The 25,834-nt window shown below is 39.1% G+C and overlaps 1 pseudogene; it reads left to right on the top strand.

The window, feature by feature from the left end:
• The first annotated feature begins 10,912 nt into the window (after positions 1-10,912).
• LOC106004988 lies at positions 10,913-12,490 on the top strand (annotated as a pseudogene).
• The last annotated feature ends 13,344 nt before the right edge of the window (positions 12,491-25,834 follow it).

Raw genomic sequence — 25,834 nt, 5'->3', positions numbered from 1 at the left:
AGATAATACATAGAAGATAGCTTCACAAAATAAAGGGTGATTTTGTAATGTTTTGTTACTAACTGAAATTTCTATTCTACTTATTTGGAAGCTTTGTTACTCAGACTCTTTAAGTTGCAGGTGACAGGAAGCTCTTTCAAAATGTCTTAAATTACTATAAAAAATTTAAGAGAAAGCATGAGAAGGAATTTGATTGCAAAGGTAATTGAAAACTCGAGGGCTCTGACCTGCCTGGTTGTTTCCCTCTCCTGTGCTTCCTTCAAGGGAAGCTTCTCTCCACATGGTGACCTCTACAATCTCCAATTAAAGTAAAGGGAGTGCTTCTTGGGACATAAGCCCCTGCACTTAGCTGCATTTGGTGTGACTTGGCTTTGTTTGGGTCACATGTTCATCCCTGGATGTGAGAGGGGAGGAGAGTCCATTCACATGGGGAGAGGTGTTCCTCAAAAAGAAAACTGAAGTGTTGTAACAAGGCTGGATCACCCAAACCAGTGGATGCCCACTGCAGGAGGTGAAAATATCCTTTAACCTTCCCTCTTGGGTTCAGAACTCGGAGACAGACTGCTACCCCAGCAGCCTCAGTGTTGGGGCATGATGTAAGCACTTATTGACAATTTAGCTCTTAGCCTTCTTTGAAGTGAGGAAGCAAGTTTATTAGAGGTGGAAAGGACATTTTCCATGGTTGCATTTTCACTATGTGCCAGGCACTGCTAAGCACTATACATCTTCCCATGCATTCTCTTATTTTCTCTACTCTGCACCTGTAAGGAGTCAATACTAATGACACCCTCAATTTGCAAGTGAGGGTCTGGACTCAGAAACATTAAGGACACCCAGATAGTAATGACAGAGCCAAAATCAGTGACCTGAACACTACCCACTGCTGCATGCTCAGCTTCTGCAATAACTTTGGTTCAAGGTTTATGACAATAATAATGATCCTGGCTCTTGGCTGAGGATGTGACAGGCTTGATGGTTATCTTATTTTATTAATTTTTATTTAAATTTGACTTAGTTAACATGTAGTGCAATATTGGTTTCAGGAGTCGAGTTCAGTGATTTATCACTTACATACAACACCAGGTGCTCATCATAACAGGTGTTCTTCTTGATCCCCATCCCCCACCCCCCACCCATCTCCCTTCTACTCCCCTCAGTTTGTTCTCTATCATTAGGAGTCTCCTATGGTTTATTTCCCTCCCTCCCATATGCTCATCTGTTTTGTTTCCTTTTCCCCCCATTAATAGAATTTTATTGGAACACAGCTATACACATTCATTTGCATGTCAACTATGGCTGCTTTCATGCTACAATGGCAGAGGTGAGTCATTGCAGCAGAGACTGCGTGACCAGTAAAACCTACCATGTTTACAAAAAACGTTTGCTGGTTGTTGCTATAAAAATCATACTTTGAATTGGATAACATACTCTATCTCTAACATGTCTATTCTTCAATGATAGCTCTTACCTAAGTTAAGACTGTTAATGGGACTTGGTCAGAGTCTCTTTTCCTTATTGTTACAATGCTGGACATCTTTATCAGTGAAGGATGGATTCTAGCATATCTTCTTTTAATCCAACTCCAGAAATTCCTTGAGGTATTTAGAATATGAATGACATCCTCCTTTATTTTGGCTTCAATGTACATTTTTGCCCATTTTAAATTCCTTCCCCTATGTTAATAGCAGTTTGGAAGATCTAGAACTTTACTCAAATTGCCTTCTTAGTCCAACACATGGCTATTTATGTTGCCATTTATTTTTAAAAAAATTTTTAAATTTAAATTTTAGTTAGTTAACATACAATTCACTATTGGCTTCTGCAGTAGAATTCAGTGATTCTTCACTTACATACAATAGCAGTGTTCATCACAATAAGTGCCCTCTTTAATACCCATCATTCATCTAACCCATTACCCACCTACCTCCCTCCATCAACTCTGTTTTCCATTGTTGAATCTCTTATGGCTTATTTCCTTTTCTATTTTTCCTCTTCCCATATGTTCATGTTTGTTTCTTAAATTGCACACGAGTGAAATCATATGGTATTTGTCTTTCTTTGACTGAATTATTTTGCTTAACGCAATGCACTCTTAGCTCCATCCACATCATTGCAAATGACGTTTTCATTCTTCTTTCTAACTATATATATAGTTAGCCATACTCACACACACATACATATCTCTACCACTTGTTCTTTTTCTATTTATCAGTTAATGGACATTTGGAATCTCTCCATTGTTTGGCTATTGTTGGCTATTGTTGATAATGTTGCTATAAACATTGGGATGTCTGTGTCCCTTCAAATCTGTATTTTGTATCTTTTGTGTAAATAACTAGTACTATAGTTGCTGGATCATAGGATAATTCTATTTTTAACTTTCTGAGGGACCTCTGTACTGTTCTCCAGAGTGGCTGTACCAGTTTATATCCCACCAGTAGTTTAAGAGGGATTCCTTTACCAACATCTGTTATTTCTTTGTTGTTAATTTGAGGCATTCTGACAGCTCTGAGGTGGTATCTCATTGTGGTTTTGATTTGTTGAGCATCTTTTCATGTGTTTGTAAGCCATCTGGTTGTCTTCTTTGGAAAAGTGTCTATTCATGTCATCTGCCCACTTCTTAACTGAATCATTTCTTTTGTAGGTGTTGATTTTGATGAGTTCTTTATAGATTTTGGATACTAATCATTTATGTCATTTGCAAATATCTTTTCCATTCCATAGGCTGCCTTTTAGTTTTTTGATTGGTTCCTATATTGTGCAAAAGCTTTTTTTCTTCCTGAAGTCAGAATTTGTATTTTAAAATACAAATGATTTTTTTTCTCTCTTTTTAAAAGTTAACATATATATTATTTGTTTCAGGAGTACAGGTCTGTTATTCATCAGTCTTACACAATTCACAGCACTCGTCATAGCACATACCCTTCCCAATGTCCATCACCCCACCCCCACCCCATCCTTATTACCTCCCTCCCCTCCAGCAATGCAGTTGATTTCCTGAGATTAAGAGTGTCTTAAAGTTTGTCTCCCTCTCTGGTTTCATCTTGTTTCATTTTTCCCTCACTTCCCCTATGATCCTCTGTCTTGTTTCTCAAATTCCTCATATCTGTGGGATCATACAATAATTCTTTCTCTAATTGACTTATTTCACTTATCATAATAGCCTCTAGTTCCATCCACATGATTGCAAATGGCAAGATTTCATTTTTTTGATGGCTGCATTATACACACAAACACACACACACACTCACATATATATACATACATACGCACCACATCTTCCTCATCCATTCATTTGTTAATGGAATTCTAGGCTCTTTCCATAGTTTAGATATTGTGGACATTGCTGCTATAAACATTTGGGTGCACATGCCCCTCAGATCAAAACATTTATTTCTTTAGGGTAAATACCAAGAAGGGCAATTGCTGGGTCATAGGGTAGCTCTATTTTCAACTTTTTGAGGAACATTCCACACTGTTTTCCAGAGTGGCTGCAGCAGCTTGCATTCCCACCAACAGTGTAGGAGGGCTCACCTTTCTCCACATCCTTGCCAACACCTGTTATTTCCTGGCTGGTTAATTTTAGCCATTCTGACTGGTGTGAAGTGTTATCTCACTGTGGTTTTGATTTATATTTCCCTGATGTTGAGTGATATGAACATTTTTTCATGTTTCTGTTGGCTGTTTGGATATTTTCTATGCAGAAATGTCTGTTCATGTCTTCTGTCCATTTCTTGATTATTTGTTCCTCAGGTATTGAGTTTGATAAGTTCTTTATAGATTTTGGATACTAGCCTTTTATCTGATATGCCATTTGCAAATATCTTCTCCCATTCTGTTGGTTGTCTTTTGGTTTTGTTGACTGTTTCCATTGCTGTGCAAAAAAGCTTTTGATCTTGATGAAGGTCCATTAGTTCCTTTTTGCCTTTGCTTCCCTCGCCTTTGACAATGTATCTAGGAAGAAATTGCTGTGGCTGAGGTCAAAGAAGTTAATGCCTTTGTTCTTCTCAAGGGTGCAAATGCTTTTTATCTTGATGAAGTCCCCATAGTTCATTTTTGCATTTCTTTCCATTGTTTCCAGTGACGTGTTTGTAAAAAGTTGCTATGACAGGTCATAGCATGACCTTCATTGCTATGAAGGTCAAAGAGGTTGCTGCCTGTGTTCTCCTCTAGGATTTTGATGGACTTCTGGTTCACATTTAGGTCTTTCATCAATTTTGAAGTAAGTTTTCTGTGTGGTATAAGGAAGTGGTTCGGTTTCATTGTTCTGCATGTGGCTGTCAGTTTTCCCACCACCATTTGTTGAGGAGAATTTTCCCAATGAATATTCTTTCCTGCTTTGTGGAAGAGTACTTGACCATATAGTTGTGAGTCCATTTGCAGGTTTTCTCTTGTTTTCCAATAATCTGTATATCTGTTTATGTGACAGCACAATACTATCTTAACAACTACAGCTTTTTAATATAGCTTCAAATCTGGAATTGAGATACCTCCAGGTTTGTTTTTCTTTTTCAGGATTGTTTTCAGCTATTTAGGGCCTTTTCTGGTTCCATACAAATTTTAGGATGGTTTGTTCTAGATCTGTGAAAAATGCTGGTGTTCTTATGATAGGAATTGAATTAAATGTGTAGATTGCTGCTATAAACATTGAGGTACAGATGGCCCTTCTTTTCACCCCATCTGTATCTTTGGGGTAAATACCCAGTAGTGCAATGGCAGCATCATAGGGAAGCTCTCTTTTTAATATCTTGAGGAATCTCCACACTGTTCTCCAAAGTGGCTGCACCAACTTGCATTCCCACCGACAGTGGAAGAGGATTCCCCTTTCTCCACATCCCCTCCAACACATGTTGTTCCCTGTCTTGCTAATTTTGGCCATTCTAACTGGTATAAGGTGATATCTCAGTGTGTTTTTTTTTTTTTTTTAAAGATTTTATTTATTTGACAGAGAGAGATCACAAGTAGGCAGAGAGGCAGGCAGAGAGAGAAAGGGGGAAGCAGGCTTTCCGCGGAGCAGAGAGCCTGACGTGGGGCTCAATCCCAGGACCCTGGGATCATGACCTGAGCCGAAGGCAGAGGCTTTAACCCACTGAGCCACCCAGGTGCCCCCTCAGTGTGGTTTTAATTTGAATCTTCCTGATGGCTAGTGATGATGAACATTTTTTCATGTGTCTGATAGCCATTTGTATGTCTTCATTGGAGAAGTGTCTGTTCATATCTTCTGCCCATTTTTTGATATGGTTATCTGTTTTGTGTGTGTTGAGTTTGAGGAGTTCTTGATAAATCCTGGATATCAATTTTTTGTCTGTATTGTCATTTGCAAATATCTTCTCCCATTCCGTGGGTTGCCTCTTTGTTTTCTTGACTGTTTCCTTTGCTGTGCAGAAGCTTTTGATTTTGATAAAGTCCCAAAAGTTTATTTTCGCTTTTGTTTCCTTTGTCTTTGGAGACCTATCTTGAAAGAAGTTGCTGTGGCTGATATCGAAGAGATTACTGCCTATGTTCTCCTCTAGAATTCTGATGGATTCCTGTCTCACACTGAGGTCTGTTATCCATTTTGAGTTTATCTTTGTGTATGGTGTAAGAGAATGGTCGAGTTTCATTCTTCTACATATAGCTGCCCAGTTTTCCCAGCAACATTTATTGAAGAGACTGTCTTTTTTCCACTGTATATTTTTTCCTGTTTTGTCGAAGATTATTTGACTATCGAGTTGAGCAATGGCCATGGTCGCCAAACTGTGGAAAGAACCAAGATGCCCTTCAACGGATGAATGGATAAGGAAGATGTGGTCCATATACACTATGGAGTATTATGCCTCCATCAGAAAGGATGAATACCCAACTTTTGTAGCAACATGGATGGGACTGGAAGAGATTATGCTGAGTGAAGTAAGTCAAGCAGAGAGAGTCAATTATCATATAGTTTCACTTATTTGTGGAGCCTAACAAATAGCATGGAGGACATGGGAAGTTAGAGAGGAGAAGGGAGTTGGGGGAAATTGGAAGGGGAGGTGAACCATGAAAGACTATGGACTCTGAAAAACAATCTGAGGGGTTTGAAGTGGCGGGAGGGTGGGAGGTTGGGGGAACCAGGTGGTGGGTATTAGAGAGGGCACGGATTGCATGAAGCATTGGGTGTGGTGCAAAAATAATGAATACTGTTATGCTGAAATTAATTAATTAATTAATTAATTAAAAAATAAAACGTCTTAAAAAATGTGTAGATTGCTTTGGGTAGTATAGATATTTTAACAATAGTTGTCCTTCCAATCCATGAACATAAAATGTCTATCCATTTCCTATGTCCTCTTCAGATTCCTTCATAGTTTTTAGAGTACAGATTTTTCACCTCTTTCATTAGTTTTATTCCTAGGTATCTATGTTATGGTTTTTTATGAAATTACAGATAGGACCAATTCCTTGATTTCTTTTTCTGCTGCCTCATTATTGGTGTATAGAAATGCAACAGATTTCTTCACACTGATTTTATATCCTGTGACTGCTGAATTCTCTTATTCTAGCAATTTTCTGGTGGAGCTTTGTGAGGTTTCTACATAGAGTATCTTGTGAAATAGTGAAAATTTGTCTTCTTTCTTGCTAACTTGGATGCCTTTTATGTTTCTTTGTTTGGTTGCTGAGGCTAAGACTTCCAGTACTATGTTAAATAGTGATGGTGAGAGTGGATGTCCCTGTCTTGTTCCTGACCATTGGGTAAAGGTCTCAGTTTTCCCCCACTGAAGAGGATATTTGCTTATGATGTCGAGGTATTTTCCACCTATCCCTACTTTTTTGAGGATTTTTTTTTAAATCCAGAATGAATGATATATTTTGTCCGATGCTTTTTCTTTTTTTTCCTTTTTCTGAATTAATTGATATCACATGGAGTTTCTCCTGAAATTTCTTTTTTTTAAAAATTTGTATTTGATTAACCACCACATTGTACCTCATTAGTTTCAAATGCTTTTTCTGTGTCTAGCGAGAGCTTTGTATGTTTCTTACCCTTTCTTTTATTAATGTGGTGTATCCCACTGATTGATTTGCAAATAGTGAAACACCCCTGCAGCCCAGGAATAAATTCCACTTGATCTTGATGAGGAACTCTTGTAATGTACTGTTGGATTTGATTTGCTAGTGTCTTGTTGAGAAGTTTTGCATCCATGTTGATCAAGGATATCAGCCTGTAATTCGCCTTTTTAGGGGGTATTTGTCTCGTTTTTGAATCAAAGTAGTGATGCTGGCCACATAGAATGAGTTTGGAAGATTTCCTTCTATTTCTATTTTCTTGCAAGAGTTGGAGAAGAATAAGTATTAACTCTTCTTTAAATGTCTGAGGGCACATATTGCATGAATCACTGGGTGTGGTATATAGACAGTGAATCTTGGAACACTGAAAAAATAAAATTAAATGGAAAAAAAAAGAAGCAGGCTTACATATCTTTCCCCATGTAAAATAATAATAATAATAATAAATGTCTGGTAGAATTCCTCTGAGATGCCATCTGGTCCAGGACTTTTGTTCACTGGGATATTTTTGATTACTGATTCAATTTCTTTTTTTGGTTGTGGAACTGTTCACATTTTCTATTTCTTCATGTTTCAGTTTTGGTAGTTTGTAGGTCTCTAGGAATTTGTTCAATTCTTCCAGACTTCCCAGTTCATTGACATATAATTTTTCTTAATATCCTCTTATAACTGTTTGTATTTCTGTGGTGTAGGTTGTGATCTCTCCTCTTTCATTCATGACTTTATGTATTTGGGTTCTTTCTCTTCTTTTTGATAAGTCTGGCTAGGACTTTAGCAATTATAGTGATTCTTTCAATTTTGTCTATCTGTTCTACTGTGCTCTTTTGTTTATTTGTTCCTATATCATTTATTTCTGCTCTGTGCTTTATTATTTCCTTTCTTCTGGTGGCTTTCAGCTTATTTGCTGTTCCTTCTCTAGCTCCTTTAAGTATAAGGTTAGGTTGTGTGTTTGAGACTTTTCTTGCTTCTTGAGGTACCCCTGTACTCAGTATACTTCCTTCTTAGGACTACCTTTGCTGCATCCCATAGGTTTTGGACTGTTGTGTTTTCATTTTCATTTGCTTCCATGTATTTTCTGGTTTTTTTCTTTAATTTCCTGGTTAACCCATTCATTCCTTAGTAGGATGTTCTTTAGCCTCCATGTATTCGTGGTCTTTCCAATTTTTTCTTTTGGTTCACTTCAAGATGCATAGCATTGTGGTCTGAAAATATGCATGGAATGAACTTGATCTTTCTGTACTTGTTGAGGGCTGACTTATGACCCAGTATGTGATCTGTTCTGGAGGCAGTGTCATGTGCACTCAAAAAGAATGTGTATCCTGCTGCTTTAGGAGGAAATGTTCTGAATACATCTGTTAAGTCTAACCCATCCAGTGTGTCATTCAAAGCCATTGTTTCCTTGTTGATTTTCTGCTTAGATGATCTGCCCATTGTTTTAAGTGCAGTTAAGGTCCCCTACTGTTGTAGTTTCTTTATGTTTGTTATTAATTGAATTATATATTCAGGCACTAACAAGTTGGAGGCATAAATATTTACAATTATTAGGTCTTCTTGATGAATAAACCCCTTAATTATGACATAATGCCCTTCTTCATCTCTTTTTTTACAATTTGTAGGTTAAAATCTAGTTTGTCTGATATAAACATGGCTACTCCAGCTTTCTTGTCACAGTCATTTACATGATAGATAGTTCTCTATCCCCTCACTTTCAATCTGCAAGTTTTTTTAGGTCTGAAATGAGTCTCTTGTAAGCAGCACATAGATGGTTCTTGTTTTTGTTTGTTTGTTTTTGTTGTCTTTAATCTATTCTGGTGCCCTGTGTCTTTTAATTTGAGCACTTAGTCCATCTAACATTCAGATTAGTTATTGGTAGATATGAATTTAGTGCCATTGTGTTTCCTGTAATGTTGGTGTTTCTGGTGATGTTCTCTGATCGTTCCTAGTCTGTTGTTTTTGTTCTTTTTTCCCCTACCCAGAATCCCCTTCCATATTTCTTGCAGGGCTGGCTTAGTGGTCATGAATTTCTTTAGTTTTTGCTGTCTGGGAAAATCCTTCCATTCAGAATGACAACCTTGCTGGAGAAAGTATTCTTGGCTGCATATTTTTCCCATTCAGCATGTGGAATACATCTTGTTCCTCTCTTCTGGCCTGTCACGTTTCTGTGGACAAATCTGCTGTCCACAGCTTTTCCAACCTTAGCAGTCTTCCCTTGCAGGTTAAGGACTTTTTCCCCTTTTCTGCTTTCAGGATTCTTTCCTTGTTTGTGTATTTTGTGAATCTGGTTATAGTATGTCTTGGTGATGGCTGGCTTTTGTTGAATTTAATGGGAGTTCTCTGTGCTTCTTGGGTTTCAGTGTGTGTTTCCTTCCCCAGATTAGGAAGGTTTTCAGCTATAATTTTCTCAGTTAAACCTGGTCCTTTCCCTTTCTTTTTTCCTCTGGCACTCATAGGATAGAATAGTTTTACACTTTAAAGAGTCATTTATTTCCCTAAGCACACATTTGTGATCTGATAACTTTTTACCTTTTTTTTTTTTTGCAGCTTCATAATATTTTCCATAATTTTATCTTCTTCTTCACTTATTTACTCTTCTGCTTGTCCATCCTTGTTGTCATTGCATCCATTCAATTTTGCATCTCGACTGTAGCACTTTTAATTTGGCCTGACTAGTTTTGTGTTCTTTTATCTCTACAGTAAGGGATTCTTTTGTGTCTTCTATGTTGTTTTTCAAGTTCAGCTATTATCCTTATAATTGTTGTTTTAAATTCTGGTCCAGACATGTTACTTATATCTGTATTGATTAAATCCCTGGGCATGACTTCTTCCTGTTCTTACTTTTGGGGTGAATTCATGTCATTTTGGAGGTCAAGAAATATACATTAAAAAGTAAATCATAAAAAATAAATTAAAAAATGAAAAATAAAAAAAGAAGTAAGGTAGATCCTATGTGTGTTTTGGTCCACTTGTTAAGAGAAGCTTGATCCAAAAAATAAATAACAAAAAATAAATAAGATGAAAAAATTTTTAAATTAAAAAAAATAAAATAAGAAATTACTTTTCTGTATTTCTCTCTGTCCCCCCTCCAACAAAGGAAGGTAGTTGTTTTGTTTGGGTTTTTTTCCCAGTGCTGCTGAAACTTTGCAGCTCTCTATGGTCAGTAGAGTTGGTATGGGTGAGGGGTTTATGTTCATATTCTGCAGATTGGGCCTGATTTTCTGATTCTCAGGTGGGCTTGCCCTAGTGGAGATGCACCTGCAGAGTGTGTGTGTGAGGGTGGGGCTTGGTGTAACAAACTCTGGTCTCCAATTGGTGCTGTTTGTCACTCTCATAGAATTAGGTCAGCACTGGTGAGTGAGGGGTGAAAATGGCTTTGTCCCACTCTCTTGTCTCTGGAGTGGGGAGCTCAAGCCTCCACTCCTCAGTAATACCTCACAGATGAGGAAATAATCACACATCCTGTGTTCCAGGGTTCTGTTAAATACCCAGCTTCATCCAGTCTGTGACTAAACTGTCTGCCTGCCAGGTGGATAGCACTCCTGTGTTTTATCTCAGGCGTGTCTATTTTTCAAAGCCTCAAACTTCAGAGTCTTCTGTATTGTGGACCCACACTGATCCTCTGAGGGTAGGGTCTCACTGAGCTGTGGCTCATGCCAGTCTTTCCCAGGAATGATTGCATGACCATGCAGTGGCCTGGAGTTTATGTTTTATGCAGCACAATGCCAGTGCCAACATTTGCTGCTCTCAGCCAGTGTCTTTGTTCCTATCCTGGGGGCAGGTCAATGGCACCTTCCAGGTGTTTTGCCCCTGGAGAGTCCATGTCACCTCTACCAAGCTCACTCCAAGCAAGGGAACTATTTCAAATTTCCATGTGACTCATGATCCTCAGACCATGCTTCTTGCTCTTGAGTCTCTGCCCTCCTTCCCCACTGGAACCCACTCAGCTTGTCAGGTGCAACCTTCAAAACTTCAGAATCAGTCCTCTGCTGGTATTTCAATCCTCTTTTATTCCCCAGTCAATGGTTTTGAGGGAGAGTTTTCCTGTGCAATCTGCTGCACGTGTTTTCACTTTTTTTCTCTCTCTCTTTTTATCTCACTCTTCTCTTTGGAGGTCCCGGGTTCTTGCCTTCTGAATGCCCATGGTTCCTTTCTTCTCCAGATCTCTCCACAGTTCCCACCTTCTATGAGGTGGTCATTTTTTCTGCTTATAGACATGCAGCTTTGTTCTTTCAGTCCTCAGATTTATTTCTTGGATGTTAAGCAAGATTTGATATTTATCTAGCTATGTTCAAGGAAGAAGAGACAAGCTTAGGGTCACCCTACTCCTCCACCATCTTAACCCTCCTCCAACATTTATTTTAAATTAAGAATTTTTGGTGATTGAATGTCATTTATATTAAAATACTGTTTTTTTACATTTTAAAGTGAATTTAAAAAAGTGAATTAAACTGTTAACATTTAAAAAATTATAATTTGTTATAATTATTTCAGTATAAAAAGCTTTCTATGAAAATTGAGAATTTCTTTTTAAATTATACTGTAGTTTTTAAAATTATATATATATATATATATATATATATATATATATATCTGAAATTAAGATGTCTTGGGAAATCAGTACAATAATTTCCACTGGCCTAGAAATCCCAGTAACCTAGTATTATCCCAAGCTAGATGTGCTTTATTCTTGAAAATTCATGAGGTACATTTGTGTTTAATACTTAGCTTTTGAAATACCAGTAGTCATAAATTGTTCAATTTTATTAAACTACTATTTTTTGAATTCATCTGATCATACATGAAACTGGAACCTCAATTAAAAACGGTTTAAGCACCTGGCATGCTGGTCACTTTTGCTTCAGTCAGTGTAACAACTGAAGTAAATAAAATCTGTTGAAATGTGCCATGAAGTTTTGAGTGAGGCTCTTCCTGGGGACAATGTGGGCTTCAATGTCAAGAATGTATCTGTTAAAGATGTTCCTTGTGGCAATGTGACTGGTGACAGCAAAAATGACCCACCAATGGAAGCAGCTAACTTCATGACTCAGGTGATTATCCTGAGCCATGCAGGCCAAATCAGTGCTGGATATGCACCTGTGCTGGATTGTCACACAGCTTATATTGCTTGCAAGTTTGCTGAGCTGAGGAAAAGATAGATTGTAATTCTGGAAAAAAGCTGGAAGATGGTCCTAAGTTCTTGAAATCTGATGATGTTGCCATCATTCATATGGTTCCTGGCAAGCCTATATGTGTTGATAGCTTCTCTGACTATCCTCCTCTGGGCCATTTTGCTGTTCATGACATGAGACAGACAGTTGCTGTGGGTGTCATCAAAGCAGTGTACAAGAAGGCAGCTGGAGCTGGCAAGGTCACCAAGTCTGCCCAGAAAGCTAAGAAGGCTAAATGAATATTATCCCCAATACCTGCCACCCCAGTCTTAATGAGTGGTGGAAGAATGGTCTCAGAACTGTTTGTGTCAATTAGCCATTTAAGTTTAATAGTAAAAGACTAGTTAGTGATAACAATGCATTGTAAAACCTTCAGAAGGAAAGGAGAATGTTTTGTGGAACATTTTGTGCATGTGTGTGTGGCAGTTTTAAGTTATTAGTTTTTAAAATCAGTACTTTTCAATGGAAACAACTTGACCAAAAATCTGTCACAGAATTTTGAGATCCATTAAAACAGAAGTTTTATGAGAAAAAACAATGTTTAAGCAATACAGGAATTGTTATGTTAATGATAAAATAAAAAAAATAGGGCAGTTACAGAATAATTCAGTGGCTCAACAATGGTTTCAAGAATACAAGCTTTTGATCCTGGAGGAGTCAAGATGGCAGAGAAGTAGCAGGTTGAGACTACTTCAGGTAGCAGGAGATCAGCTAGATAGCTTACCTAAAGATTGCAAAAACACACAAATCCAATGGGAGATTGAAGAGAAGAAGAACAACAATTCTAGAAACAGAAAATCAACCACTTTCTGAAAAGTAGGATTGGCAGAGAAGTGAATCCAAAGCGATGGGAAGATAGACTGTGGGGGAAGGGGCCAGCTCCTGGCAAATGGCAGAGCAACGGAGCACAAAATCAGGACTTTTAAAAGTCTGTTCCACTGAGGGACATCGCTCCAGAGGCTAAACCAGGGTGAAGCCCATGTGGGGTCAGCGTGGCCTCAGGTCCTGCAGGGTCACAGAAGGATTGGGGGTGTCTGAGTGTCACAGAGCTTGCAGGTATTAGAACAGGGAAGCTGGCTACAGAGACAGAACCGAGGAGAGAGCTCTCAGCTCAGGGTTACCTTGAACCAGTGGCAGGCTTGGTGAGCTTGGAGTGTGGCCGGAGGCCAGGGAGATGGGGGTTATTGGGCGCTATTCTCTGAGGGCACCTGAGGAGTGGGGCCCCGAGCTCTCGGCTACTCTGCGCTGGAGACTGGGAGGCCGCCATTTTAATTCCCATTCTCCAGAACTCTACAGAAAGCATTCAGGGAACAAAAGCTCCTGAAAGCAAACTTGAGCTGATTACCCCCTGGTAAGGGCAGTGCAATTCCACCTGGGGCAAAGACACTTGGGAATCACTACAATAGTCCCCTCCCCGAGAAGTTCAAAAAGAAATCCAGCCAGGACCAAGTTAACTGACCAAGGAGTACAGGTTCAATACCAAGGAAAGCAGTGCAATTCCAGAGGAGGAGAAAGCAAAGCAAAAAACTCATGGCTTTCTCCCCATGATTCTTTAGTCTTGCAGTTAATTTAATTTTTTTTCTTTTTCAATATTTTTTTCCTTCCTCTGCTAAATTTTTTTTAACTTTTCCCCTTTTATTTTTTAACGTTTTTATAACTAGCTTATCTAATATATATGTATATATGTGTATATATATACATATATGTATATGCATATATATATACATATATATGTATATAGAAAGGGGATAAAAAGAGGTTCAGAGAAAAAAGAAAAAAGAAACAATTAAAAAAAGAAAATGAATAAGGAAAAAATATATATATATTCTTTTTGCTATATATACATATATATGTATATATGTGTATATATATATTCTTTTTGCTATATATACATATATATGTATATATATATACACATTTATATATCCCCTAATATATATATTCTTTTTGCTATATATACATATATATGTATATATATGTATACATATATATATTCCCTAATATGGCAATATATATGTATATATGTGTATATATATATGTATATATATATATATTCTTTTTGGTATTTTTTCTTTATTCATTTTCTTTTTTTAATTGTTTCTTTTTTCTTTTTTCTCTGAAACTCTTTTTATCCCCTTTCTCCCCCTCCCCCCATGATATAGGATCTCTTCTGATTTGGTTAAAACTTATTTTCCTGGGGTCTTTGCCACCCTTTTAGTATTTTACTTGCTCCTTCATATACTCTTATCTGGACAAAATGACAAGGCGGAAAAATTCACCACAAAAAAAAAAAAAGAACAAGAGGCAGTACCGAAGGCTAGGGACCTAATTGATACAGACATTCGTAATATATCAGATCTAGAGTTCAGAATGACGATTTTCAAGGTTCTAGCGAGGCTCGAAAAAGGCATGGAAGATATTAGAGAAACCCTCTTGGGAGATATAAAAGCCCTTTCTGGAGAAATAAAAGAACTAAAATCTAACCAAGTTGAAATCAAAAAAGCTATTAATGAGGTGCAATAAGAAATGGAGTCTCTCACTGCTAGGATAAATGAGGCAGAAGAAAGAATTAGCAATATAGAAGACCAAATGACAGAGAATAAAGAAGCTGAGCAAAGAAGGACAAACAGCTACTGAACCAGAGGGGAGAATTCGAGAGATAAGAGACACCATAAGATGAAACAACATTAGAATAATTGGGATCCCAGAAGAAGAAAGGGAGAGGGGAGCAGAAGGTATATTGGAGAGAATTATTGGAGAGAATTTCCCTAATATGGCAAAGGGAACAAGCATCAAAATCTAGGAGGTGCAGAGAACTCCCCTCAAAATCAATAAGAATAGGTCCACATCCCATCACCTAATAATAAAATTTACAAGTCTTAGAAACAAAGAGAAAATCCTGAAAGCAGCCTGGGAAAAGAAGTTTGTAACATACAATGATAAAAATATTAGATTGGCAGCAGACTTATCCACAGAGACCTGGCAGGCCAGAAAGAGCTGGCATGATATATTCAGAGCACTAAATGAGAAAAACATACAGCCAAAAATACTATATCCAGCTAGGCTATCATTGAAAATAGAAGGAGAGATAAAAAGCTTTCAGAACAAACAAATACTGAAAGAATTTGCAAACACCAAACCTGCTCTACAGGAAATATTGAAAGGGGTCCTCTAAGCAAAGAGAGAGCCTAAAAGTAGTAGATCAGAAAGGAACAGAGACAGTATACAGTAACAGTCACCTTACAGGCAATACAATGGCACTAACTTCAGATCTCTCAATAGTTACCCTGAATGTTAATGGGCTAAATGCCCCAATCAAAAGACACAGGGTATCAGAATGGATAAAAAACCAAAACCCATCTATATGTTGTCTAAAAGAAACTCATTTTTTACCCGAAGACACCTCCAGATTTCAAGTGAGGGGGTGGAAAACAATTTACCATGCTAATGGACATCAGAAGAAAGCAGGAATGGCAATCCTTATATCAGATCAATTCGATTTTAAGCCAAAGACTATAATCAGAGATGAGGAAGGACACTATATCATACTCAAAGGATCTGTCCAACAAGAAGACCTAACAATTTTAAATATCTATGTCCCTGACATGGGAGCAGCAACTATATAAACCAATTAATAACAAAATCAAAGAAACACATCAACAATCATACAATAATAGTAGGGGACATTAACACTCCCCTCACTGAAATGGGCAGATCATCCAAGCAAAAGATCAACAAGGAAATAAAGGCCTTAAACGACACACTGGACCAGATGGACATCACAGATCTATTCAGAACATTTCATCCCAAAGCAACAGAATACACATTCTTCTCTAGTCCACATGGAACATTTCCAGAATAAATCACATCCTCGATCCTAAATCAGGCCTCAACTGGTATCAAAAGATTGGGATCATTCCCCGCATATTTTCAGACCACAATGCTCTGAAGCTAGAACTCAGACACAAGAGGAGATTTGGAAAGAACCCAAATACATGGAGACTAAACAGCATCCTTCTAAAGAATGAATGGGTCAATCAGGAAATTAAAGAAGAATTGAAAAAAATCATGGAAACAAATGATAATTAAAACACAACGGTTCAAAATCTGTGAGACACAATAAAGGCAGTTCTGAGAGGAAAATATATATCAGCACAATCCTTTCTCAAGAAACAAGAAAGGTCTCCAGTACACAACATAACACTACACCTAAAGGAGCTGGAGAAAGAACAAGAAAGAAACCCTAAACCCAGCAGGAGAAGAGAAATCATAAAGATCAGAGCAGAAATCAATGAAATAGAAATCAAAAAACAATAGAGGAAATCAACAAAACTAGGAGGTGGTTCTTTGAAAGAATTAATAAGATTGATAAACCCTGGGCCAGACTTATCAAAAAGAAAAGAGAAAGGACTCAATAAATAAAATCATGAATGAAAGAGGAGAGATCACAATTAACACCTAAGAAATACAAACAATTATAAGAACATACTATGAGCAACTCTACACCAACAAATTTGATAATCTGGAAGAAATGGATGCATTCCTAGAGACATATAAACTTCCACAACTGAACCAGGAAGAAATAGGAAACATGAACAGACCCATAACCAGTAAGGAGCTTGAAACAGTCATCAAAAATTTCCAAAAGAACAAAAGCCCAGGCCAGATGGCTTTCTGGGTTAATTCTACCAAACATTTAAAGAAGAACTAATTCCTATTCTCCTGAAACTGTTCAAAAAATTAGAAATGGAAGCAAAACTTCCAAGCTCATTTTATGAGGCCAGCATCACCTTGATCCCCAAACCAGACAAGGATCCCATCAAAAAAGAGAACTACTGACAAATATCCTTGATGAACACAGATGCGAAAATTCTCACCAAAATACTAGCCAATAGGATTCAACAGTACATTAAAAGGATTATTCATCACGACCAAGTGGGATTTATTCCAGGGCTGCAAGGCTGGTTCAACATCCACAAATCAAACAATGTGATACAACACATTAATAAAAGAAAGAAAAAGAACCATATGATACTCTCAATAGATGCTGAAAAAGCATTTGACAAAGTACAGCATCCCTTCCTGATCAAAACTCTTCAGAATGTAGGGATAGAGGGCACATACCTCAATATTATCAAAGTCATCTATGAAAAACCCACCGCAAATATCATTCTCAAAGGAGTAAAACTGAAAGCTTTTCCGCTAAGGTCAGGAACATGGAAGGAATGTCCATTATCACCACTGCTATTCAACGTAGTACTAGAAGCCTTAGCCTCAGCAAACAGACAACAAAAGGAAATTAAAGGCATCCAAATTGGCAAAGAAGAAGTCAAACTATCACCCTTTGCAGATGATATGATACTATATGTGGAAAACCCAAAAGGCTCAACTCTAAAACTGCTAGAACTTGTACAGGAATTCAGTAAAGTGTCAGGATATAAAATCAATGCACAGAAATCAGTTGCATTTCTCTACATCAACAACAAGGCAGAAGAAAGAGAAATTAAGGAGTCAATCCCATTTACAATTGCACCCAAAACTTTAAGTTACCTAGGAATAAACCTAATCAAAGAGGCTACGTTTCTATACTCAGAAAACTATAAAGTACTCATGAAAGAAATTGAGGAAGACACAAAGAAATGGAAAAATGTTTCATGCTCCTGGATTGGAAGAACAAATATTGTGAAAAATCTTTGCTACCTAAAGCAATCTACACATTTAATGCAATTCCTATCAAAATACCATCCGTTTTTTTCAAAGAAATGGTACAAATATTCCTAAAATTTATATGGAACTAGGAAAGACCTCGAATAGCCAAAGGAATATCGAAAAAGAAAGCCAATGTTTGAGGCATCACAATTCTGGACTTCAAGCTCTATTACAAAGCTGTCATCATCAAGACAGCATGGTACTGGCACAAAAACAGACACATAGATCAATGGAACAGAACAGAGAGCCCAGAAATAGACCCTCAACTCTATGGTCAACTAATCTTCGACAAAGCAGGAAAGAATGTCCAGTGGAAAAAAGACAGCCTCTTCAATAAATGGTGTTGGGAAAATTGGACAGCCACATGCAGAAAAATGAAATTGGACCATTTCCTTATACCACACATGAAAACAGACTCAAAATGGATGAAGGACCTTAATGTGAGAAAGCAATCCATCAAAATACTTGAGGAGAACACAGGAAGCAACCTCTTCGACCTCAGACCCAGCAACATCTTCCTACGAAAATTGCCAAAGGCAAGAGAAGCAAGGACAAAATGGAATTATTGGGATTTCCTCAAGATCAAAAGCTTTTGCACAGCAAAGGAAACAGTGAGAAAAACCAAAAGACAACTGACAGAATGGGAAACGATATTTGCAAATGACATATCAGATAAAGGGCTAGTGTTCAAAATCTATAAAGAACTTAGCAAATAATCCAGAGAACAAATAATCCAATCAAGAAATGGGCGGAAGACATTTACAGACGTCTCTGCAAGGAAGACATCCAGATGGCCAACAGACACATGAAAAAGTGCTCCATATCACTCGGCATCAGGGAAATACAAATCAAAACCACAATGAGATATCACTTCACACCAGTCAGAATGGCTAAAATTAACCAGCCAGGAAATAACAGGTGTTGGCAAGGATGTGGAGAAAGGTGAGCCCTCCTACACTGTTGGAAGGAATGCAAGCTGCTGCAGCCAGTCTGGAAAACAGTGTGGAGTTTCCTCAAAATGTTGAAATTAGAGCTACCCTATGACCCAGAAATTGCACTACTGGGTATTTCCCCTAAGTATACAAACGTAGTGATCCGAAGGGGTACGTGCACCCAAATGTTTATAGCAGCAATGTCTACAATAGCCAAACTATGGAAAGAACCTAGATGTCCATCAACAGATGAATGGATAAAGAAGAGGTGGTGTATGTATACACAATGGAATACTATGCAGCCATCAAAAGAAATGAAATATTGCCATTTGCGACAATGTGGATGGAACTAGAGGGTATCATGTTTAGCAAAATAAGTCAGTCGGAGAAAGACAACTATCATATTATCTCCCTGATATGAGGAAGTGGAGATGCAACATGGGGTGTTAAGGGGGTAGAAGAAGAATAAATGAAACAAGATGGGATTGGGAGAGAGACAAACCATAAGTGACTTGTAATCTCACAAAACAAACTGAGGGTTTCTGGGGGCAGGGGGGTTGGGAGAAGGTGGTGGGGTTTTGGACATTGTGGAGGATATGTGCTAAGGTGAGTGCTGTGAAGTGTGTAAACCTGGCAATTCACAGACCTGTACCCCTGGGGATAAAAATATATTATATGCTTATAAAAAAAAACCAAAAAACTGGCTTTTTTTTTTTTTTAAACCTTTCTGTTATGTCATCCAGAGAATATTGGCTCACTCCTTAGGTTTCCCTGACCAAGGACACAAAAATGCTGGTATTCCAGGTACCACACATAGACAATATTTTTCAGCTGCAAGAAGGGATTTTAAAGCATATTTCTTTGTAACAGGGAAGAAAACTTTCCTCAAAAGCAACTCACAGATCTCTCACATACTATTGTTAAGAACTGGGTCACAAGCTTCTCCATCACTTATTTGTTTAAGGGTGGGCATTTGACCCAGTTCTAACTAATATCTGAAAAGGTAAGTGAAATAATTATGACTGGTTGATATCAATCACCCTCTGGAGCGGTAGAACCACTTTACCATTTTTTTTAAGGTTTTATTTATTTATTTGACAGAGAGATCACACGTAGGCAGAGAGGAAAGCAGAGAATGAAGGGAAAGTGGGCTCCCTGCTGAGCAGAGAGTCTAATGTGGGCCTTGATCTCAGGACCCTGAGATCATGACCTGAGCGGAAGGCAGAGGCTTTAGCCCACTAAGCCACCCAGGCACCCCAACTTTATCACTTTCTTAAATGGAGTTGTTGCTCAATGCTTAAACAAGTTCAGGATCCTGTAAAAAAGAATGAAAGACACAATGGCTGTTGGGAGGCAATCCTTAGCATCTTCCACAACCTGTCCATTGTCTCTAGGATTAAGGAAGAGTGAAACAGAAGTCAGGAAATCCAAAATATCCTTCCTTTTAATAGCATCTTTTTTTTTTTTTTTAAAGATTATTTATTTATTTATTTATTTGACAGAGAGAGATCACAAGTAGGCAGAGAGGCAGGCAGAAAGAGAGAGAGAGAGGAGGAAGAAGGCTCCCTGCTGAGCAGAGAGCCCAATGCGGGACTCGATCCCAGGACCCTGAGATCATGACCTGAGCCGAAGGCAGCGGCTTAACCCACTGAGCCACCCAGAGGCCCCCCCCTTTTTTTTAAAGATTTTATTTATTTATTTGACACTCAGAGATCACAAGTAGACAGAGCTGCAGGCAGAGAGAGAGGAGGAAGCAGGCTGAGCAGAGAATCTGATCTGGGGCTCTATCCCAGGACCCTGGGATAATGACCTGAGCCGAAGGCAGAGGCTTAACCCACTGAGTCACGCAGGCACCCCTAATAGCATCTTTAAGTACATGTTTTTCCTCCATCTTTGGCTCAATTACCCAGAATTTGGCTATAAATACTATAGGCCATTTTTCATTCATCATTTGCTCCTCTATCTCTTCCATTTTCACATGGAAAAGCAGGAAATCCATGACAACCTATTACTGACAGAGCTCCTGGTTTTTACCAGAGTCTGTTTCAGTTAATGCTAGGGTCAGATGAAAAACCCAGGCACCAGGACCCCTTATTGTGTAGAAATGGAGATTTCTGGAGACTAGTTCATGTGAGTCCCTGACATAAATAAAGAGAAAGGGAAAACCTGGTCAAATTTTTACATTACGTAGGCAGCAATGTCCCTTGACCTGCTTGCTTCATCAATATCTTTTCCCTCTGGGAACTACAGAGTACAGTGGCAAGTTAAATAAGTCAGAGAAAGAAAAATACCTTATGACTTTATTCATATGTGGAATTTAAGAAACAAAACAAACAAGCAAAAGGAAAAAAAAAGAGAGAAATCAGGAAACAGACTGTAGAGAACACAACTGTAGAGAACAAACTGATAGTTACCAGAAGGGAGATGGGGTAGGGGAATGGATGAAATAGGTGATGAGTATTAAGGAGTGAACTTATTGTGTGGGGTGCAGAGTGATATGGAATTGTTGCATCCACTTGTTGAATCGCTACATTGTATACCTGAAACAAATACAACACTGCATGTTAACTAATTGGAATTAAAATTAAAACTTAAAAAAAATCTTTTCTATCCAGATATACTTGGAGAATAAACCTCAAATACCCTCCTTTGTTGTGTGTGTGTGGAAGAGACAGAAATGAAGTTAAATCAGAAAAACCAATCTCATTTCTTCCATGAGGGGTGCAGCCACGGACAGAGTTAGGGGGGTAGGGAGGTAAGGGGCCACAGAATTGACCAGCTACTTCCTGACACCCCTCCCCCAAATTTGACCCAAATGATCTTCATACCACTAGCTACCTGGGGCCAGGAAAAGGGGGTGGAGCCCTGAGAATTTAGGTCTGAGGTAACTGGCTTCCCTACCCATGCCCCTAGTCTCTCCAACACACAATGTGCCCACACAAATGGGCAATGCTCAGCATCTATGACTAGGCAAGAAGCAGGCAACTGGGGGTTCAGTCAGGGACAGGACAATGGGAAGAGTTTTTCTTAGAAGCAAAGTTTAGACAGAAGGAATCTCTCCTCCCCACCCATGACAGAAATTGGCCCCATATCAACACCCTGAAAGCCCTAGATCAGACTGCAGGGTCCTTGGGGCCTCATCAACTCTTTCTAAGGATCCTATAAATGTGAAAAGCTGAGGACTGAACCAGTGGAAGCTTTGGTGGCCTCAGTGTCACATGGAGACAAAGTAGGTGTTGTGCAGCTCCCCACGGATGAGGCGTGGTAAGGCAGCCTTGCTGATAAGCTGGGTAAAGATACTGTGCTGGGGTTGGTTGAGTGGGCCAGGAAAACTGGGTGGGGGCAGCCAGCCAGTGCCTCTGGAAGAACTCAGCCAGGTGGCTCAAATGTCCCCTTAATTGCCTATGTACAGGTGCAGCTGACTTAGCTCATCATGTTCAGAGTCTCTTGTGAATGAAGAATTAGAACAAGTATTCCAGGTCTTCACTAAAGTCTGTGTAACCAACCCTTCATGGGAAGGATGAGCAGGAATGCTGTCTAGTCTTGTTTCATGGTTGGATTGCAGGTCATTTTTTCATGTGTTATAAATGCAATTTTGTCTTTTTAAAATAATAACTTTATTTTGTGAGTCCCCATTTTTGCAGCTAATGGAAATTCCAGTCAATCAGGGTTTTTGCACTTTCAAGGGTTGAGTCTGGTTCAGAGGGGCTTCTATAGTGTTAAGAGATAAGGTCCTCACTGTGGCCACTATCTACTTGGCCTATTCTGAGCATATGTCTTAGCATGGGTTCCCCCTGGAAGGAGACTTGAGATAAGGAAGTGTGTGTAGGTGGTTTATTTGGGAGCTGATGTCAAGGAATGAATAACATAGCAAAGGATCAGAGCATGGTATATTATTTAGTTGGTCACATTGTAGGCAGTAGAGTTCAATTTCATCAGGACACTTTGAAGAATATGAGGAAGGCCTCCAAGAATTATCTATCTGAACACTGACATTTCTTAATTGCTGTCTATCTGCATTGGTTGAGGCTTGTTTTGAGTGTGTGTGGGCAAGGGCATCTCTCTTCCACTTCTATGCTACTCCTTGTTCATGCTTTCAAGCTGGACTACACTTCTGCCAGCCCTCACACGCCCCCCCTGCTGGCAGTGTTGGAGAAGCACATAAAACAAAGGAAGTACAGTGTGCACTTGGGCCAAAATGCTTTCTTCCCCAAGTGGGCCAAAGCTGCGGTGAAACCAGAGGTGTGGCCAAGAGGGTATGAGACAGGCACACAGGGTGTCCTATTCAGCATACGTGACAAATTACCCTGTCTAGGCCCTGTCTCTGGTCTCAGGTCTCTTGTGCCAAATCCTGCTAAAGGCAGGAGAATGCTCTATTCTGGACTCTGAGGGTTATGGTTTTGTGCTTACTGAGCACAATAAGGCTGAGCTCTATAAGGCTGCCTGGTAGTCAGGCTGGACATTCCAGGTAATGTTGTTTCTTTTCTATTGTCCTGAGGTGTCCTGGCTCTCACCAGAGGAGGCAGCTCAGGCCACCTTTCTCCTGGAAACCCCCTAATCTCTGGCTTCTAGTTTTCTCTCTACTTGATCAGAACAGGAACTAGGGAGGTTGTGACAGAGTATCCTGGTCCTATCTTAGCTATCCCAAGGTCCTGGTGCTCCTGGCGTTTCTTTATTTAAAATCAAGGATCTTTCCTAAATATCTAAGTTCTGAGGATAAAAAAACAAAACAAAACAAAACAAAACAAAACATACTCCCTTTCCCCATTGCTATTATTCCATGCCTTGACTTCCTTGTGGCTTAAACTTTAAGATTCAAAAATGAAGAATTCACCCCTGGCTTGGGCTAGCTTCCTCATAGAAGCAGACTCTGAGATCAGGATTTAAATGCAAGCACAGGGGCACCTGAGTGGCTCAGTGGATTAAAACTTCTGCCTTCAGCTCAGGCCAAGTCATGATCCCAGGGTCATGGAATTGAGCCCCATATGGCTCTCTGCTCAGTGGGGAGCCTGCTTCCCCCTCCAATCTCTCTGCCTGCCTCTCTGCTTGCTTGTGATCTCTGTCAATTAAATAAATAAAGTCTTTTTAAAAAATGCAAATACAGTTGACCCTGAACAATGCAGGAGTTAGAGGTGCCTCCTCCCCCCACCTGCAGTCAAAAGTCCATGTTACCTTTTGACTTCCCCAAAACTAAATGAAACTCAACTGCTGTTGACCAGAAGCTTTAATGATAACATAAAGTTGATTAACACATATTCTATGTTATTCAGAAAATCATAAGGAAGAAAAAATACATTTACAGTACTATACTGTATTTGTATTAAAAACAATCAAACAAACCCAACAGTGAGTGGACCCATGCAGTTTGAGGATCAGTTGTAGTTTATTTGGGAGGAGATTCCAAGAAGTACCATAGAGTAGTAGATAGTAGGATAGTAGATAGTAGAAAGTAGTAGGGGAAGTGAAATGGGAAGTCAACAAAATATATTATCAAACCAGGAACCACTGTAAGTAACTGGAGTTTACTCCTACTGGAGAACACTGGGGCCAAAGGCAAGGCAGCTGGGGCATTTATCCATGGGTTCTATTCATTATTAGGTGGAAAGTTGTTCCTTCCTCAAAACTTGGGGCTTCCCTGGTATTCAGCTGTCAGGTAAAGAAATGCAATTATGGGACCAACAGTGGAAAAGGTAAGGCCTAGAAGGATGGATACAGTACCTATAGCACATACTTTAACAACCATGGTCTTTCTCATTCATCTGTCTGTCATACCCTCAGGCAAATAGCAGGAAATGACCTACTAGTTGGAATGGGAGAAAGGAAAGAAATAAAATAAAGTTCTGTGGAAAAAATGTTCACTTAATATGTTAAAGTGTTATCCCAGTAATCTTAGTTATTGGGGACTAACACCATCTTTTATGGGCAGGAACACTGTGTTTTCATTTTCTGATCTTAGAGTCTGGAAAAATTACAGAATGATCAAATGTTCACGGTGCCTGCAGGAGCAAGGATCTGTCAGCCCGCACATGGGTGGGTGTGTTCTCAGTTAAAGGCAGGGTTACATATTAACTTTTCAGGTTTATGAAAGCAGCTTAGCATCGTGGTTAAGAAGTAGGCTCCAGTAAGTTGGGCCTTAGTGCAAGCCCCGGCTAAAGCTATTACTTGCTCTGTGAACTAGGGCAAGATACACAAACCCCAAAGCCTCAGTTTCTTTTTCTCTAATGTGAGAATATAAAATATCTTCCTTGTAGAGTTGTTTTGAAGATCAAATGAGATAACACATTTGGATAATGCATTGGCACAGACAACATCAGGCCCACAGTGAATCTTCTATCAGTGTTGGATATAGCGGCCCATTTTCAGCTGATATGTGGTAGTTGTTTATGGCCACTGTCTTTTCAGATTATTGTTATTAATGGGAGTAGATGTATGTTATTAACTGAATGTTTGTGTCTCCCCAAATGCATATGTTGAAGTTCTAACCCCCAATATGACAATATTAGATGTGGGAGGTGATTAGGTAGTTAGGTCATGAGGTTAGAGCCCTCATGAAAGGAATGCCCTTATAAGAAGAGATGGGAGGGAGCTTGCTTCTCTGCACTCTTTCCACCATGTAAGGGTGCAATGAGAAGTTTCTAGTTTGCAGTTGGGAAATAGGACCTTGTCAAAACCTGATCAACCTGGTATCCTGAATCTTGGGTGCACAGCATCCAGAACTGTGAGAAACAAATTTCTACTGTTATAAGCCACCCCATTTATGATGTCTTGTATAGCAGTTCTAGCAGATTAAGACTGGGTCATCTGGACACAGGAGATCTATCACTGAGGATCCACTGGCACACGATCTTGGCCTTGCTTCCATCTGCCATTCTGCATTTGTGTTTGAGATCGCTAGACCTCTGGTCCTCAGTCTGCCCCTTGGCTCCACACAGACGGAAATTTCTGTCCATGCCCCAAGCACACAGCTGTGACTAGGTTAGGTAGGAGTAGAGCTGTAGAGGAAGA

Source organism: Mustela putorius, unplaced genomic scaffold (assembly GCF_011764305.1).
Source record: "Mustela putorius furo isolate JIRA1106 unplaced genomic scaffold, ASM1176430v1.1 tig00000174_pilon_pilon_pilon, whole genome shotgun sequence".
In the NCBI taxonomy this organism is placed as follows: domain Eukaryota; kingdom Metazoa; phylum Chordata; class Mammalia; order Carnivora; family Mustelidae; genus Mustela; species Mustela putorius.
The sequence above is the reverse complement of the archived record's forward strand: the minus strand, read 5'-3'. Positions and strand labels throughout refer to the sequence as shown.